This window comes from Falco rusticolus, chromosome 2 (genome assembly GCF_015220075.1).
Source record: "Falco rusticolus isolate bFalRus1 chromosome 2, bFalRus1.pri, whole genome shotgun sequence".
Classification (NCBI taxonomy): Eukaryota; Metazoa; Chordata; class Aves; order Falconiformes; family Falconidae; genus Falco; species Falco rusticolus.
This window is the reverse complement of record NC_051188.1, coordinates 60,318,329-60,334,043: the sequence shown is the minus strand read 5'-3', so window position 1 is coordinate 60,334,043 and position 15,715 is coordinate 60,318,329.

The window sequence follows — 15,715 nt, the reverse complement described above, 5'->3', positions numbered from 1 at the left end:
TTTGCATATTTTTTATACTATAAATAGTTTGAACATCTGCAACAGTAATTTATAAGCCTCATATTTATACTATTAATTATAGTACCTTTTATTAGTTTAGCACCAGTATTTTAAAAAAGACTACACTGAGATGCACCGGAGACCTCGGAAAGTAGACCATCAAAAAGATGCTTGACCAAAAGGAGAGAGCACAAAGTAGTAAAAAAAGCATGATAAGCAACGGACCATAGATTAGCTCCATAGAAGTAATATAGCTAAGTACTAAACATCTTTTCTTAATACTGGAAATGCAATTGTGCTTCATTATAATATTGAAATTAGGACTTGAGGTTTGATTTTTTCCTGAATTTCCCCTCTCTTTTATTTCTATTTTTTGAAAAAATTAGGCAGAATCTCTGTGCTAGTGAAGTCCTTCACCGGTGGTTCTCTGAAAAGCACTATATCTGAATCTCCATGGCTTTAAGGAGTTGTGTCCTATGTCAAAAGGACAGTGTAAATATTGGAAGGAAGGGAAGGGAAGGGAAGGGAAGGGAAGGGAAGGGAAGGGAAGGGAAGGGAAGGGAAGGGAAGGGAAGGGAAGGGAAGGGAAGGGAAGGGAAGGGAAGGGAAGGGAAGGGAAGGGAAGGGAAGGGAAGGGAAGGGAAGGGAAGGGAAGGGAAGGGAAGGGAAGGGAAGGGAACAAAAAAGAGGAGAGCCTGGAATGTTTTGGGTTTTTTTCTCACTGCATGAGTTCAAATCAGATATGAGTGTAACTAAATCATTAGGATCACTTCTACATTTAAAAAAAAAAAAAAAAAGAGAGAGAGAGAGAATAAAATCAGGATTTCTATATCTTCCTTGCGATTCATCACACATTGCAGAGCAAAATATTTGATTCTATCCCTAGCTGTCTAAACTAAGCAAATTCATTCCACTCATCTGATCTGAAAAATACATGCTTCCATAATATTTTAAATACTAAAAACTTTCAATTTACTTGTAAGAGATTGCTTTAAATATATTGTTTTAAAGTAAATAGTGCTATAAAAAATTACAGAATAAATTTTACTGTAGCCTGCTATTCTAATACTGAGGGTAAAACTAAATAGGGTTAGACATTATTATGTTCTCCTATTTGATTAAGACAGTTTTAACTTTCTTATGTGTTACATAATGAATAAGTAAGTTCAGGTTTGTATAAACTGGTAAGACAGGTTTTGCAGCATGGGCTGTCAAGATTTTTAAGAGCTGTACTTAATAGTTCTTAATAGGCTGCTTCTCCACCAATTCATATTTGAATATTAACATTGCTGGTTCATTCTTCATCCCACCGCTTTTCTAACTCACAGGAGAAAAGACAGATTTTTTTTTGTCATGTCTACAAAATTAACAAAACCTATCTCTTACAGGGTAAATTTTCACATTTACTCTGTATTATGATCCATCATATGACAAGTAAAGACAGTATTCACAGGAAAAAATACTTTAATAATCAGAATAGAATTTAAAATTCTATAGAGATTTACATATAGGTTTGATAAAAAATATTAGATAGCTTAAAAAGAATATTAAAACTGGGGAAAGTTCTTGTCTCAGATTGTGCAAGGATTACTACTGGGGAAGACAGCATGAGTGTGGTGACAGTGCGCTCTGCTCTACTCATTTACAGCCTTGGAATAATATCTTCATAAATGGGAAAAGCCAAAGAATGCCTCCAAGTGTATTGTGGAAATTGCAAAGGATGATTAGAGAAAAACACGGTCTTTCAACAAAGACAAAAAAAAGAAAAAAGTACTTATCAACTAGATGCAATGGCTGGGAGGCAACAGTTTCACAAAAATTGTCAGTGTCTATAAATATATTTTGAAGGGAACTATCTTGAAAAATCTATTTTGCAATGGAATATGAGTAGGAAAGGATGGGAAAAGGATTTTTTTTCTTTTTTAAAAAAAGGCAATATGTGTTTGTGAAGTGTTTTGGCTCTCAAATAGCATATTCAATCAAAAGCATCTGACAACCTCCACATTAGAATCTTCTGCTTGTCACTGAGAATTCTGTGAAAAAGGGAACAGTTAATATAATCACGTCAAACTTTCAGAAAGTCCTTCCTGATGTTCAGTTAAGAAGTCTGGTGCTATCATTTTGTTCCAGGAGCAAAGCCTAGTAAAGATGACAAACTTTTATGTCTAAGTGCACTGTGTCTAAGTGCAAGCTTAGAAGCACAGCCTGAAGACATGGAGACTTGGAATCTATTCTATTATTATTATTATTATTATTATTATTTACTAAGGAAGGTAATGCATTTAAAATAAAAGAAGTAATACAATGATTACTATACAGACTCATCTGATACGGTTATGTCCTTTTTTAACAGCTGTGTCTATAGTTGTTCATTGCTATCTTATAATTTAATGTATTCAGTGAATATTATAATATTTAGAAAGGTAAATACAGGGGGGAAAGGGAATACGTGTACAGACAACACATTTTTTTTAATTTACATCACTCAAAATCGGAGAAGTTTTAGTAGGACATTGAGAGGATGTAGACAAAGTCAGTAAGAGAATAGCACAACAGATGTTTACTGCTGACAATGTGAATCAACCACATACACTGCTGGCTCTTCACTTTGATCCATTTGAGAACTGGAACTGACAGGATAAGTATGTTTTAAAATGAAGTAGCATGAAACAAGATTAATGTAGGAAAAAAAGAAGGAAACAGTATAATTAATTTCTATAAAGCTGTAATACTTTTTCAGCTGAAATACTGAATTTCATTTAAGTCATCCCAGTTCAAACATATTAGAATTATGTTTTCTTTTATGCTTATCTTTTGAAGAAAAGGGTGAGGGCAAGAGAAAGCTTCACTGTGAAAACACTGGTCTTATTTACTCAGGAGTGCACAATAATAAAAAGTAACATAAGGAGGCATATCAATTAATGGATAGTATAAGTTATAGTTAGGTAGATCATGACTTCTGACTCACTATTTAAGTATAATGTTAGATCATAGAGACATAAGTTTAACTGAAAAGTAAAACAATTAAATATTCTGCCAAATATTATATCATTTTAGTGAATTTATATTAATATTTACCACAAGTTACCTGAGGCCATAAAACAAACAAACAAAAAAATTAGTATTTATGTGATTACTGAGCCTTCATGGTCTAGTTAATAAATGAATGCAAAATATATGGAGAAGAAGTTTTCTATGTAATGGTTGTATTCACACCATTATAACCAGTATATGGTCCTGGTCATAGTGAAGACAGAAAATAAAAATATGGACCAATTATTGACTTATTTTTGCAGGGGTTTTCCATAATATTTGATATCCATAGTAGACCTGTTAAGGCTGTTTAAAAAAATAAATAAATAAATAAATAAATATATATATATATATGGAACAGTTAGGAGTAACTTGGTAAGACAAGCCAAGCTGGTCATTTAAAGTTCCTTTAAAAGAGAGAAACAAATGCTTTGGTGGTGTTATACATTTTTTTGGAAGACACTTGAAATAAGCCCAATGGTGCTGTTGTGATCCTTAAGTTCAAGGTCCTGAGGGAACTGGTAGGTGTAGTTGCTAAGCTGTTCTCCATCACATTTGAAAAACCATGGCAGTCAGATAAATTCCCCAGTGACTGGAAAAATGGAAATATCACACCCGTTCTAAAGAAGGTAAAAAGGAGGATGCTGGAAAGTACTGACCAGTCAGCCTCACCTCAGGGACCAGCAAGATTGTGGAACAGAACCTCCTGGAAGATATGTCAAGGCATACGGATGACAAGGAGGTGACTGGAGGCAGCCAGCACAGCTTCAGTAAAGGCAAATCGTGCCTGACTAATCTGATGGCCTTGTACAATGGAGTGACGGCATTGGTGGATAAGGGAAGAGCAACGGCTGTCATCTGTCTTGACTTCTGCAAGGCCTTTGATACAGTCTCACACAACATCCTTTTCTCTAAACTGGAGAGATATGAAATTTGATGGATGGACTGTTTGATGGGTGAGGAGTTGGCTGGATGGCCGCATCCAAAGAATGGCAGTCAGTGGCTCAGTGTCCAAATGGGGATTAGTAACAACTGGTGTCCCTCAGCAGTCCGTATGCGGACCGGTAGCATTCAATATCTTTATGAATGGTATAGACAGTGGGACTGAGTGCAGCCTCGGCAAGTTTGCGGATGGTGCTCAATTGAGTGGTGCAGTGATATGCTAGAGGGAAGGAATGTGATCCAGAGGGACTTTGACAGGTCGAGAAAAGTGATTCTCCTATCTGTTCTGTTCTTGTGAGACTCTACCTGGACTGTGTCCAGTCTGTGGTCCCCAGAACAAAAAAAGGCATTGACCTGTTGAGTGGGTCCAAAGGGCCATGACAATGATCAGAGGGCTGGAACACTTCTGCTATGAAGAAAGGCTGAGAGAGTTGGGGTTCTTCAGGCTAGCGGAGAAGGAAAGGCTCCAGGGAGACCTTATGTATAAGCCTTTCAGTATGTAAAAGGGGCTTATAAGGAGAAGAGGCATGTTTTTTCCAAGGCCTGTAGTGATAGGACAAGGAGTAATGGTTTTGAGCTAAAAGGGTGTTGATTTAGAATAAATATAATTAAGACATTTTTTATTATGGGGGTAGCGAGACACCAGAACAGGTTGTCCAAAGAAGTTGTGAATGCTCCATCACTGCAAGTGTTCAAGGCCAGTTTGGATGGGACTGTGAGCAACCTGGTCTAGTAAAAGATGTCCCTGCCCATGGCAGGGAGATTGGACACAATGGTCTTTAAAGGCCCCTTCCAACTAAAACCATTCTAAAATTCTATACTTATATTTAATTAATCAAAAAATTATATTAGTATCATATAATGCTTGTTTGATATTATATTATGATAATGAGGCAAGACATATTTCAGTAGCCAAATACCTAAATTCTACAACTTGAAAATAGGAGTGCTGTGTTCAAGTCTTGTGTTTCTTACTTGCATTCATTGTTCTAACAGAGGATTTTTAAGGATTTCATGTAAATTAAATTAGCTAGTTGAATTCCTTCTTTCCCAGTGCTTGTCTGATCCCATTCAAAACTGTTTCTCTATCCTGTTTTGGGGTGAAATCTATTCCACTCTATCTGTATTTGTATAATGTTAAATCTATGCATGAACTGTCATTTCCCTGCATTATCAATGGAATACATTTAACCATTTTCAGACTGGGTAGAATTCTACAGGGAAGTTTATTGTGTGCATTTTTATCTTGCACTTTTAGAGATCACCTCTTTGTCACTTTCTTGGCAAGTTAATTGAAAGCTGGTAACATGACAAGTACTAACAACATCTTTTTGTTCTGTGCTAGAAGAATGGAATGTATTTTATATCTGCCTCTTTTAAACTATACTTGTTCTTATATTTTTTAAATTATGGTTATTAAAATGCAAATAATATTTTAAGGCATAATGCATAATCTAGTACAACTTTTTAATATTTATTTTAATCACCATATGTCATCTTTTAAGTTTGAGGGCAAAATAATCAGTGTTCATGAGTTCAGATGTGAAGAGTAGTATTTTTTACCTAAGCTGATTTCAGTATATTTTGGTAAATTTGTCTCAGTATTCAACAGCACATTGAGGAGGATTTACATATTCAATTGTTGGCAAATTTTGTAAGAAAAAAAGGAGATAGATAACTTTGGCAATAAATGTTCCACATATCTGTAATCTTTTCACTTGATATTAATAGCGGATTCTATTTTATGGTTTAGGTTCCCTAGGTATTATTTCAGGCAGGGATCTAGTTGGAACAGTGCTCAACAAAGGAACATGGTCATTATAGTTTTGAAGTACTCAATTTAAATGACTGTTAACATTCTTTTCTATCATTAAAATATTTTTATTTAAAAATTAACTTCATGTAAATCAAGTCTTGCTGAATAGTAAAGTAGGAGGGGCAGCTGAGCTGAGGAAGGAAGCCTTGTAGAAACAGCTATTGTTGATCATGATTAAAAATGGCAAGACAAATTATCCTCTTAATATATATCAGCATGAAAGTCTCTTTTTAATGCAGTCATGTTGTTCTGATTGTTCTTTACTTTCTTTTTGCAGACACTTGAACAGGCAGTTATTACAGAAGCACACACATGTGCCTTTAGCCAGGAACTCGTATCTTGAGCAGTACGTGTTTATCAATGAAAAGCAGGTGCTCACTTTTTGCTCATCACCATTTGGATTGCTTTGAACTGATAATGCCTTTAAAAAATGTGAAGAAAGCCTGCCAATTTTATATCAGAACTGGTATAACTAGTCATATTTTTAGTTCTATTGCCAAGAATATCTTGTTTCTTGAAAGCTTCTATTGGACTCTCCTACTACTGATGTCAATCTGGATCAGTCTGGCTGTACAGTCAGCATTTCTTGGCAATGTACGGTGAGAAGCTGGCTATACATGTTCTTTGTCTTTGAAACATTTAAACTAAAACTTAGGAAAAAAACTCATCTTGCTTTTCTTCTCTTTACCAGCTTTTTTCTGTACTTTACTGGAATTCTTCGCAGTGGAGTCTTGTGTGATTACTATTTATTACATACAACGCAAAGGACCATAAAGTATAATCGGTGTTTATATTGCTGAAGGGGTTATCCTGAGATATGGCAGTCCTGACTCTGGTATTTTTGGGTAGTACTCAGCTATGTACTGTGGACATTTGAATGTTGACTTCTGTATGTAAACTAGATGCCTGGGTTCTTGTTACAGTTAGTGAAGACTAAGGCTCAGTTTGGTTGCCTATATTTCTGTATGCACCTGGAGCCACTTGAGGTGCTCTAGGGTACCTAAGATCCCGGTTCTCAGGGATATAAGTCAGTACCTATGGAAAATTTGCACTATAACAGTGTTTTGGGACAGGGAGGACACAATGCTGTGAATGTAGCTTCTATGTCTACTGCTAGATGTCTAAGTTTCTATTATGATCTGGTGAAATCTAAGGTTGCGTTGAGTTGCTTCACAGTAGTGTCTATTGCCATATAAGATGCTCTAGGATGTTCTCTCTGGAATCCAGCTTCCAATAAGTCTCCTCTCCTGAAATATTTATCAGTCTACCTGTCATGCGGATATCTCTGATAAACTCAAGCATCTTAAATGACATGAGGAACCTTGGTGTGGTCAACTGAATGGAATCTTTAACAATCTGCAAAGGAATTATTTCTTTTATGAATAATATTTGTAATTACAGACTTTATTTTTAAACTAAAGAATATCAGTAGTCCTTTGGTGACTTGCTGGAATGTTAGCATGGGTTTGAAGATAAAGTATTTAATACAAAATCTCTCTGTCTTGAAAAATAAAATATTTCCATGCTGAATCATATTTCATAAACATAGAATAGATTTTCCCAAGTATTTTATGGAATAAGAATTATTTTTTACTGTAATTATTGCTGAAGTAGGTGTATCTGTTAGTAACGTTTATCAAATACTTGAAAAAACAAGATAAGCTTTCTTTTTCTTCACCTGTGTATCAAGCAAACTTAGACAAAGCAGGGGTATATTTCTTTGAAAAGTCTTGTTTGCTTTTTTATTATTAAAACCAAATTCAGGGCTTTAGAATCTTTAAAAGATCAGATTATAATTTAAAGCATTTTGAGTCATATTCCATTATTTGATGTGCAAAACATATATAAGGATTTTGACAACCCAGTATAAGCCTGTATGCTACATTCATCTTTTACAATACCTGTTGAATAAATCATATGGGTAAACCCAACAACTGTCTTGACATATTTCTTAAAAAGAAACCCTTACAACATAGAGCTGCTCAGAGCCACACATCGGTTTTCATTGATCAACAGAATTTCTTCCGCAGTGCATAAAATATTTTAAAAGTATTTCAGTATAAAATTTATTAATATAATGGAATTTATGAAAGAAATGCCATTGTTTGTTCTTTATTTATTTAGTTTTCCAGAAAGTTCAGAAGTCTAAAGGACACTGATGAGAAAGAAATGCCATGATGTATGAATCAGATCTGTTGGAAAGGCTTGGCAAAACCCACGTACAGTGGAACTGACAGGCAAATTAGGGTTAATGAGGCTTGGATCCATCAAAATTTCAAACTTTGCCAAAAAGATTTCTCCTGCTTTCATGCAGTGTTATCCCCCAGAAATTGGTTCTTTCCCATGACCCCCAAAATGCCTCTTATTTGCCTGATACTGGAGCTCTTGATTTTTCTCCCAGGTTAAACAGCTCAGTTTAATTTACCAGGCAGCTGGCCAACATCAATCAGCTGTGCTTCGTACAGCCACCTGCTACTCTACCACAGCCTCACTACTAATCTCTTTCCCTTTACCATCACCCATGACCACGTGGTGCTGAGCCCAAAGTTTTTGCTTTAATTAATCTACTTTGCCTCTTCCAGGCTTCTACCTGTTTCCCAGGACCATGCAGGAAGATAAAGCACCAGCAAGCAACAAGGCATAGAAGGCCTTCTGGGGGTTACAGGAGTGTAAACCATCATTTGTAGTTATGTTGCAATATTGTTACGGATCTATCCCATTGAATGCTAACCAAAACTCTACCACCCATGTTAAGAGTCCATGTGGCACAGCATGATCAATAAAGTAAGTTTTCTCAGATTAATAAAAAATTTGCATACAGACATGTTCAAGAGATGATCATTCCTTTGGCTAATTTGCACAAAGCAAATGTTCTGCTATATACAGACTAATACCTGAAACAGAAAGCATGAATGTACCTGTATTTAGTGATGTTACTACATACCACTGCATATTTTTTTTTTTCAAAATTAATAGTTGGTTTTATATCAGATTTAATAGAAGTAGTAGGAAATCTTAGTGGGTTTGCATTAATGTGCACAATTCAAAAAAAGATTTTACAATGAACTGCCTTTTTTTTTCCAGATTAACGGGATATTTTAAATGATGGCATTTTATTGTGAGTTGAAAATACCACCATTAACACATATTATAGCTCTTTGCAAGGATTATATAGTCAGTGCCTCTTAAATAAACCTTATGTGGCTAGATTCAGTTTAACACCTGAAAAACCTGTGAGTCATGCTGTAAGGTACACTCAAAATAAAAACATCCCATTGAGAGTTTCATATATCAGTCACAGTGTTGGCAATTAGAAATTGTGTTCAAAATATATATAGTGAAAGCTATAGGGAAATATTGTCAATATATGGAGATTTTAATATATAAACACTAACAGCTACCAATTGAAAGTTTTTTTGCAAACATGGACATTACATTAGACACCTAGTGTTTGAGATACTTAAAAAAAGCTATCCGTATACACTTTTATTGTATTTGCTCTTTTTTAAAGAGAAGAGCATTAGTAATGTAGTGAAAATGACAAACATTGGTGTAATATTTAAATGGTGATTCATCTTTGTAGTAATACCGAATTCTACTCCTTTAAAAATATTACCTTTTATACAGCTTACCCAATAATTTGCAAAGTTTTCTGATCTTTCAGGATTCCCTAGTACATAATTACTAACCTGATATGGCAGGTACTGAAATTTTTATCATAAAAAAATAAATAGAGATTTTAACAGTTCAAGCAAAGAGAAATACTTAAAAATTCAAAAAGAATACGATAGACCCAGGACTGAAACCAGATGCTTTAAAAAAACAAACCCAAAACCCAAAAACAAACCCAAGCAAAACCAAAATACTAATTAAACATGAAAACCAGCTGAGTTAATCTAATAACTTGCTAAAAATAATTAAATTACTAATTAATTTGGAAGGATCATAGCATATTTTTTTTTCCTTTTGCTCTTTCTTTGAGATGGTTTCACTTGGGAACAGAGGAGTAAATGTAGAAGGGAAATATTCCATCAATATTTTTGACCTACCAAAGTCAGAGAATAATAAACATTTTCAAATTATTTGTAAGTAAAATATCCATTCTGTTACATTGCATGTCATTGATCAAAACCACTTCTTTTTCTGAATAGTTTGCTAGCAATTTCAATGGACATAATTCATCAATTACTTTACATGTGACTAACAAATTTAGAAACTTAATTTCCAGAATATGCTTTAGGGAATACTTGACCAAATTCTTATTGCTACTATTGAGATGTAAACTTAGATCTACTCCTGTGAATTTAACTAGGATTTCATCCTACTTTACACCAACATTATCAAGAATAGCAATTAACTTACTGTTTTTGTGAAATAAATTCCTCCCTTGGGATAGCTTCTCCTTTCTTAATATTGAAACAAATCAAAGCCAGGGGAGTTGTAACTATGTACATGCCTGAAAGGAAAATGCTTAGCTAATGCTATCAGCACTGAACCTGAGGCTGCTCTCATAATCAGACATAAATGTAGCCCATACTCTGGCAATGGCCAGAGAAAGAAAACTTCCAGTCACAGGAGCAGTGACTGAGGACTTATCCTTCCTTTTCTCCCAGCCATTTAGTGTATCAAATTAGTGACTGAAGGTGGACAGCTGAATCACAACAGAGAATGAGCTTGCTCATATCACTCAGATATTCCAGACTTCAAATCAGTCTCTATGAGCTGTCATTTCTCGTATTTGTATTAGAAGCTATTACAACTATTGCATTAATTATTCAGAAACTGGTAATCCAGGTGATACAGGGTACTCCTTAAGTCACTGCCTATAAGGGAATTGTATACCTTTAGGGAGAGGAATTAAAGTTATATACACCAAGATTATTTAGTAATAATCAAGAAATCTATAGAACAGCAATTGAATAATCAAGAAATCTATAGAACAGCAATTGGATATGTAACAAATTTAGTGAGTTACTTCGATGGCAGTTGAATCAGTAAAAGCATCTATGCAACTGGATCTTTAAAACAGTTCAGCACAGTTATCATTCTTTGATTAAAATCATAAAATAAAATTCTGAGTCTGGCACAGAAAAAAGTTTTGCAAGAGAAGTGCAAGACAGATTCAACATGTGAAAGATGTAGGTATAGAAGCTTGAACAGTACCTAAGAGTATGACAGCTGGAGATAGAGCATAGTAGACACCAGTTAGTTAAAGAATAACTTTACCAGACAAAAAAAAAAAAAAATATAGATATAGATATATATATATACACACAACTTACACTGAATGACCAAAAGGTGTGCCATCTTTGCAGAAGAGATTCAAAATGTAAAGGTTTTCCTCAGGCAAAAAACAAACTTTATGACTAAATTAGACTCTGTAGTCTAAAGCAGAAAGTCTGAAGCAGAAAAAAAAGTTCTTGAACTGATGGGAAACTACTCTCCTCATATTTATGATTGCCGATGATTGACCATTTTCTTTAATTGAAGTGTGGGTATGATTAGTTCTACTTAACACAATCAGATAAATGCTTTGTAATTTCTGAGGCTTTTTTCCGTCACTGCTTATAGTTATTGATTTTTAATTTCAATGCTAAATATTTTAGAATTTACTTGAAATAGAATGATCAGAATTGCCAAGTTTTCAAATTAATTTCGAATCTGAAAATAATTGCTTCAGGTTTTGGAGTCCTGTGGCTGCACGATTATCCCGTATACTAAAAGACAAATAATCAAAGAGAAAAAATGAAAAGCATGAGCCATTAAAGAAACCAACAAAAAAAAGGTTGTTAAATATAGCCTTTTTTTCTGATGAGTCACTTCTTTTTTTTGTTCTGGGAATACCAGAGTGCTTAGGTACTTCCGAGATTCACTGTTAAATTAGTAGTGTTTATTATTTTAGTAAATTTGCAGATATAAGAGTATAAGAATCAAAAATGGTTGGTGTACCCAAAATCTTGTCATGCTTTTTTTCTGGTTTTATGAGCTGATCTAATAAATCTAGTGTCATAATACCCTAGAAAGTTTGTCATTCTATGGTAGACTGGTTTTATGAGATCTAAGGCTATTTAATATAGGTGGGATTATTGTACAATATGACCAAAGTAGGTAATATGCCACTTTCTCATTGAAAATAACTTCACTATGAAAAGTTAGAAAAACTTTGAAGATACAGGATAAGTCAAAGGAAATTAAAAGGATGTCACAAATTGGACTTTTACAATTAACCTGTCACAAAAATAAAACTTTCCCTTAAGGCTTTTAGAAGTTAATAGTACAGATAAGATTACTGTTTGCAATTTTAAATTCTGTGAATAATAATATTGCTAGCAACAAGTGGCTCACCTCCTCTGATATTAGAAATCTGGAAGTTTTTACTCCCTGGGAGTTCAGATAAATATGGATAAATTCACAAACAAACCAAGATAAACATATTAAATTGAACTCACAAAAGCAACACCAGAGATTTTATGTTGCAGGGTGGGGGTGGGGGCACGTAGATAAAGGAGTGGAATCTCTGTTGGGCAGAACTGATGATTCTTTTGTATTAGGTTTCCAGTTATGACCTAATTTAATGCAACTGCTGCCTATGGTTGAAAGTAAAGAAGTTGTAGTTACCACCATAAGACTCTGCCTGTTTAAGTTTCACTTTTGCTGTGTTTCTCTGCCTTAAATTTAATCATGTCTGCTGCAAACACAGCTTTATTTCCAATGGTTTTAAAAAAGGGTTTTTAAACCTCTGTTGACTAATGTAGAAGTCTAAATATGAAAGAACTAATTAATATTTTATCTTCTTTCAATAATTTCAATATTCCTATATGAATCTGTAAAACACAATGCTACATAAATATTCATAGGTAATACTTAAAGTGGGAATATGTAGTAGGAGGGTGTACCTTATTTCAGTAATGACAACCTGTCCTATATATGCAAACTGCATTTGAAAGAGTTCTAAACACACATAGTTGTACTAAAGTCTCCCTCTAGCTCAAACACATCTACTGTAGTGGAATGAAGCTGGGTTAGTTATCATTGATAATATACAACTGTGGGCTGGCTTCAGGGGTGGCAGGTTGGCTGATATAGATAAGGGGCAGGTGTGGCTGTTCTGTTAAGTGGTTGGGCAGCCAACAAAGAGGGAGCAGCTGAGGAAGGAAAGAGAGGAACAAGTGAGAGTGGGCCCTGGGTGAGGTGAGGAGAAGGCAGCAGAGGGACTAGCATGAAGAGTATGTTGATATGAGATGGTGAAAGACCTTGTTGTAGCTTGATAGTTTGGAGAGTGCTGTGATAATCTTCAGTACAGACTTCACCCTGGCAGGTAAGGAAGCCTGTAGAAAGATCACTGTAACAGAAGGTTTTATTCAATTTAAATTTCTCAGTTCCTTTTCCAAAACTCCCTTGCTTTTTGAATGCTGCCTTAGCTTTAGATTACACAAAACAAGTCTTAACACTCTGTTTTTGTTTTAAGACTTTTTGTTAATACACTGCCTGTGCCTAATGCAGCATCCTCATCTACCACGTATTAAAAGATTTTCTCTAGTACTTGTGGAGTTACAGCTTGAACTGAAAAATTAACTAATATATTTTTGTACTTGGATAGGCAAGTCTTACCAAGCCAGTGAAGTAGGAAGATGACCTGGTTTTAGACCTCAGGTTTAGACCATGTTTTTAGGACCATGTTTGTAAACTTAGCACAGCTGACATAACATTAGAGACCTTTGCATTTCTAAAAAAATCTGATACTGCTTAATCAGACTGCAGCAGATACAGATAAGAAACTGCAATTCAAAAGTCCCGGCTATTTACTCCAAATCGCTTATCTATATTTGGAATTTCTATCAAATGCTATATGTCAAGTTATATTGGAAACTGCCACCATATCAGAAACAGTAGTGATAAGTCTCTATGCCAATGCGTTTCAGTGTTGAGGCTTCCATTATTCCTTATGTGCTGTGCTGATTATAACTCAGTGCTAGATCAACATTTGTCCACTAGAGAGTCACTAAGGCTAATACATAGTTCAGAAATACTGGAAGCTTAAAGAAATGTATTCCCCTGATTGTATTTGTGTATTTCCTGTGCCAAGTGTGTAATGGAACATTAACTTAGAAGTTAATTTAAAAAGAAAAGACACTGTGAGAGTACAATGAAATATAGCATATTAATACCACTGTGTGTAGTTTTTATGCAAAGTGGACAAGAAGAAATGGCTAGAAAACTGTCTTCAGGGATAGAAATTGCTTCTATTAATTCTCTATTTCGAAGCTTCATTTACAGTATTTCAATAGTCCGTAACTTATACTGAAAATGCATTTATTCATTGACAAAAAACCCCACTTCTTATAAAAAAATTAATCATAAACAGAATATTAATAATAGAAGTCTTTACAGAAGGATAGAGTAGGAAGTTTAAAAAAGTACTTTGTTATCCTACTATGTCTAGGGAATCTATATGCATATATTTGTTTATGTATTAAAGCTGTATGTGCAGTATTCAAAATATTGAAATTATAAAATGAAATGATGCCACTGTACAGCCATGGTTCATTTCACCCTGGATTACGATATACTCCTTTAGTGTATGGCCATGTCTCATCCTCCATCCACTGGAACTTGTCATCTTTGTTATATGCAAAGAATTGAGAGTCTACAACTACCTGAATGGAGGTTGTAGGCAGGTGAAGGTTGGGCTCTTCTCCCAGCAATAGGACAAGAGGAAACTGCCTCAAATTGTGCAAGGAGAGATTTAGACTGGATATTGGGAACAATTTCTTCTCTGAAAGGGTGGTGAAGCATTGGAACAGGCTGTCTAGGGAGGTGGTTGTCACCACCCCTGGAAGTGTTAAAATAACACATAGATGTGGTGCTTCGGGACATGGTTTAGTGACGGACTTGGCAGCGTTTGTTTGACATTTGGATTTGATGGTCTTGAAGGTCTTTTCCAGCCTAAATATTTCTATGATTCTGTGATACTTTCTGAATTGTTTAATGAATATTTCTTCAAGTTAGAACCAAAGAATCATTGAATCATTAGAAACACTTAGGGTGTAATCCTGAGTACCATTTCTACACCTTAATTGTCCTCTGAATATGGAGCTATACATTTTAATTTTGGATTTTCTGTGGCTGTATTTTTTTTTTTTTCCACAACAGCCTCTGGTTTGATGTTGTGGAACACAGTTTTAGGTGTCTCCTTTGGAAAATGAAATTTAAAAAACATGAATTATGAACCTGAATTCCTTGTGCAATGAAGGTAACGTTCATCATACCTAATTGGAGCTATCTAAGAGTTAATGATCTTGGGTTTTTTCAATAAATGTACTTTCAAGGATTTATTTCCCCTGCCTTGTACGTCTATTAGAAGCTGGACTAAATACCAAATGGAGGTATTTATCTCTCACTTTATAGTGACACCTACTTACATGATTCATAGAAGACAGCACCCTTGGCATAAAAAGGATATCTAACAGATGACATGTCCAAAAGCAAGAGAAGAGCACTTTTGAAATTCTGCCTTTCCCTTGAAATTAAGACACTTGTCTACAGCTGGAATGTATCCTTTTTATAAAAATTAATAGGTTTTTCATTTCTTTTAGCGTGAGAGCAGTGTGTAATTATTGTGTTGTTACTCCTGCTTACATTTTGTAATACAACAAAAGTTACACTACTTGTCCAACAAATTAAATTTGCATTCAGTGCCCTCTTCTGCCTGAACAAATTCGTACCCATCTTCTAAACTATAGCTTAGGCTTGTAGCCACCTTTTCTGCAAAATCTAGCCCACAGTGCAGCTGAGGTTACAAGACTCATGAACCTTTGAAAAAGCAATAAGAAGGAGCATGACCCTTGCATGCTGGTGAGAGCATTCTCCTGGGTTTTATCTCATCGGTCTTGAGTAAAAAATCAATTCTGAATGAAAAATAAT